At 44.7% G+C, this 4,091-nt stretch overlaps 1 protein-coding gene across 6 annotated transcripts in view; it reads left to right on the top strand.

The window, feature by feature from the left end:
* Positions 1 to 218: 218 nt before the first annotated feature.
* Positions 219 to 4,091, top strand: part of Herc3 (HECT and RLD domain containing E3 ubiquitin protein ligase 3) — a 111,394-nt gene continuing 107,521 nt past the window's right edge. For 3 of the 6 annotated variants that reach the window (XR_008720752.1, XR_008720753.1, XM_055612606.1), the window contains exon 1: positions 219 to 311. The gene's annotated coding sequence lies outside the window, so the exon portion shown is untranslated. Of the gene's footprint in view, positions 312 to 353; positions 446 to 4,091 lie in introns of those variants that run through there. The other 3 variants (XM_055612604.1, XM_055612602.1, XM_055612603.1) reach the window with 3 other exon arrangements.

Consider the following 4,091-nt stretch of genomic DNA (forward strand, 5'->3'; position numbering starts at 1 on the left):
GCGCCGAAGGCTGGCGAGGCCTGAGCTGCCTGCGGGCCGCGGCGGGCGGGAGTGCGGGTGCGGGCGGGCCGGCCGCGCCCGCGGGGGAGGGGGCTGGGCTGTCGGCAGCTCGCTGTCGCGGAGGCGCCTTCCCGCTCCGGCTCGCCGTGGGCCGTGGGTGACCTCCGTGCGTGCAGAGCGGCGCGGCGGCAGGGGAATTCGCGCTGCGGCTGGCCGCGGGCTCCTCCCACCCAGCTGGCGGGCGGGGCTCGGGGACCGGGTCTCCGGTGCGGGCGAGCTGCGGGCGACCCGAAGGCGAGACAGCGGAGCAGGTGTGTGAGCTGAAGGGCTGAACCTGGTGAGCTGTGCAGCCAGGCGCCCCAGGGGAAGAGTGCTTGAACTTTGCTGTTCCGGGCTGTTTTCTGATTCTGTTTTACCTTATAGTTCACAGCTGGCCCATTAGGAGGTACCTTATTATTATTATTTTTTAACCTCAGGCATCTAAGATTTTGCTAGGATTTGTCTCACCCGGGGTGCTTTGGGGGAGGACGATTCAAGTGATGTCTTCCATTTTTGTGTGCCTTCTGGCGCTTTCCACAAATAGGAAGCTATTTCTAGACCTTTCATTTTATAATTTGATAAAGTGAACTGATTTTTTAGCTTTAGGCTGGAAAGAAAAGAAAGCGAAGTAAAAGAAAGATTAGCCTTTTTAATTGCAGTCAGAGCAAAATGGTACTTTCGGAGGCATGTTACAGTGCAGCTGTTTTTGGTATTTCCTTTCCTTGGAGAAAGAGAGCGTTATAAATCAGAAAAAGTTAAATCTGTGGCTTACATACTCCAGTTTTGACCTTATCTGAGAAGTGAAACTGCAGGAATCAAATTAGAGGCAAAACTCCGTTGTCACAAAAAATAGAAGCATGTTTCACTGTTCGCTAGTTGGACTTGTTTAGGATTTGGCGTTCATTGTGCTAAAAAAGAAGCAGGAGTCCAAAAATGTCCCAAACGGTGTTGGAAAAGTCATTGGGTATTTCATTTCATGCCGCGGGACAAATTTGGATCTCTTAAGATTTGTATAACCGCTTAAGAACGTCTTTGTACATAATAAAAGTAGCACCCCTGTTGGAGACGAAGATAGCTTTGCACCAGTTTCTGAAATAAAAGTGATAGTCTGCTATCCTAGGGATTCTCCACATAAGAAGGTGGAAATGATATCTGAAATCCATGCAGGACCAGCAAAGCTCGCTCGGTGAGGGAGGGACCTCAACACATCTTTATGGCCCCCTCCCTTGCTTTATTTGGGTGACTGGAGGTGCCTGTTTGTGACTTCTTGTATTGCATGTAGAGGATACTGTAACAGGGAGAAACGAAAGTAGAAAGCACTGTGGCTGTTGCGGTAAAGTAGCCAGCTGTGACAGATACCTGGAAAAATGAACTGCAAAACTGAATTATTTCTCAGTAATTTTTGTCCAATCTAAATTAAGAGATGTGAAAGTAATGAAAAATTTGCCATCCCAATTAAATGGCAAGAATTTTATAAAGTACTCTCTATGGCTCTAGTCACATTAAAGGTGACCAGCTTCATCAAGGTTGGTTTGAGGTTATCTTAAGCAAATCCCCGTCTTTATATACACTGAAGAACATTACATCTTGAATGGTTAAAGATACTGTTTTCAGAAGTTTGCTCATGCCTTTCTTTTGGAGATGGAGTCATGTTATAAGGTGTAGACTAGTCTCTGATTTACTATAGCCCAGGACTGCATTGAACACTCAGTAATTCTCCTGCCTCCACCTGGGATTGCAGGTGTGCACCACTCCCGGCTTACGTATTTTTAAGCACTTTGCAGAGAACGGTTCTGATGCTGTTTCTTTAGTGTGCATCTCCCCATGCTGAGCTGGGACAATTCTGGCTTTTCGTCCAAATGCTTAGTGCATGATTAGGAAATGTTAAGTCCTCCAAACCTTAGTTTTGGTGTTTTTTTTTTTTTTTTTTTTTTTTTAATTTTATTTTTTTCTTATCAGTTACATTTTATTAACTCTGTATCCCAGCTGTGTCCTGATCCCTCATTCCCTCCCAGTCCCTTCCTCCCTCATCTCCACCGTGCCCCTTGCCAAGTCCACTGATAGGGGGGACCTCCTCCCCATTCATCTGATCCTGTTTTATCAGGTATCTTCAGGACTGGCTGCAAAGCTCTCCTCTGTGGCTAGTTTTGGTTTTTATTGTTTTTTTTTTCTGTGATGTGAATGGAAATAATATCTAATGCACAGAGCTGATGAGATTAAACAAAATTCTGTGAAGGCCCAGACCGACAGAGCTGCTTGGCGAAGGACAGTAACATGTTTTCTCTTTGCTTTGAGGTCGTGAAGGGATGAAGGTGAGTTCAGAAAGTAGAGACCTAGTTTCTGGGCTCTGCTTCAACAACTTAATCCCTCTTTTTCTTGTTCTTTTCCACTCCCCCTTCATTCTAAGATGGAATTTCATGTGGCTGAGGCTGGCCTTGAACTTGCTTTGTAGCTGGTGACAGCCTCTTGCCTCCACCCTCTAAGTGTTGGACTATAGGCTGTGCCACCTCTCTCTGCAGCCACTTAACGATAGTTACTTGTTCCTGAAGATCTCAGCTGCCAGTTCTGATGGATTGGTAAGCGTGTTTCAGTAAGATGGCCCCTTTGACAATACTACCCTGCCCTCCTAAACATTTGAAATATTCAGAAGTGACAGGTGCTGGTCTCAAGGTGTGTGTTTCTGTGTGAATGAGCTGTTTTTTCATGAGTCAAGGTTGTGGAGGGCAGTCTGGTTAACTCTCTTGAGATTTGTTCACTCCCCTCTCCCTCTGGCTGCCTCAAGCTCTGGTTGTGTAATCACTGATAATTTAGTGACTGTGAGCTTACTTATTGCATGTATTTTGATCTTTTGCAGCTTTGTCTTTAAACTCTTGTTTACAAAATAAAATGTGGCTTTTGTGACTTGGTTTCCTTTTGTTCAGTGTCATGTTTAAGAGTATAGCTTGTAGGCTAGTAGAGGAAATTTGAATTCTGCCTTTTGACTTAGGAAGTTTCTATTTCAAGCTACTTATTTACATGTTCTTGGGCAAGTGATTTAATCTTGCTAATCTTGAGGCTTCTAAAGCGGTTTTGCCAACTTGCACTCCCACCAGCTGTGTATAATAAGACTTCTGGGTGTTCTAGATCTTTGACTTAACAGAGGGTAAATTAAAGTTTTAAAATCTAGACTCAGGGTAGGTTTTCAGGCACAGTAAGCTTTGTTGGTTTGTTTATTATTGTTATTTGTTTGTTGTTTCCTCTGTTCAGGAATTAGTTTTGAACCCTGTCCTAGTTATGGTTACTGTTATGGAGGAATGGGTTTGTTCAGCTCATGCTTCCCTATGGCAGTTCATGACCAAAGTCAGAATAGGAACTCAAGCAGAGCAGGAGCCTAAAGGCAGGAGCTGGTGCAGAGGCCATGGAGTAGTGCTGCTTACTGGTTTGCTCAGCCTGCTTTCTCATAGCACCCAGCTGCCTGGGGTGGCACTACCTGCAGTGGGCTGGGCGCTCCCTCATCAATCACCAATTAAGAAAATGAGCTACAGGCTTGCCTACAGCCTGAGCTTATGGAGGGATTATCTTTTTTTAAATTTTTATTTAATTTTTATTTTATGTGCATTTGTGTGAAGATGTCAGATCCCTTGGAATTGGTCTTACAAACAGTTGTCAGCTGCCATGTGGGTGCTGGGAATTGATCCTGGGTCCTTTGTAAGAGCAGACAGTGCTCTTAACCACTGAGCCATTTCTCCAGCCCTGGGATTATTTTAATTGAGATTCCCTCCTCTCAAAAGACTTTAGCTTGTGTCATGCTGACATAAAACTATCCAGCACAAGCCCCTTCTATTTTCTGGATAGCAGTCTGGTCTCTAAAGATGGAGAAATGAATAAAAGAATCCCAGGCTTGGAGCTACCACAGAGAGGCAGAATTCCATTCTCTCAATTGTAGCATATTGGTGCAGTTGCTGCCTCAATGTCTGTGTCTCCACTCCCACCCCTTTGTGGTGTGTGTGTGTGTTAAATAGATAGATAGATAGATAGATAGATAGATAGATAGATAGATAGATAGATAGATA

Source organism: Psammomys obesus, unplaced genomic scaffold (genome assembly GCF_907164565.1).
Source record: "Psammomys obesus unplaced genomic scaffold, mPsaObe1.curated_primary_1811, whole genome shotgun sequence".
Classification (NCBI taxonomy): domain Eukaryota; kingdom Metazoa; phylum Chordata; class Mammalia; order Rodentia; family Muridae; genus Psammomys; species Psammomys obesus.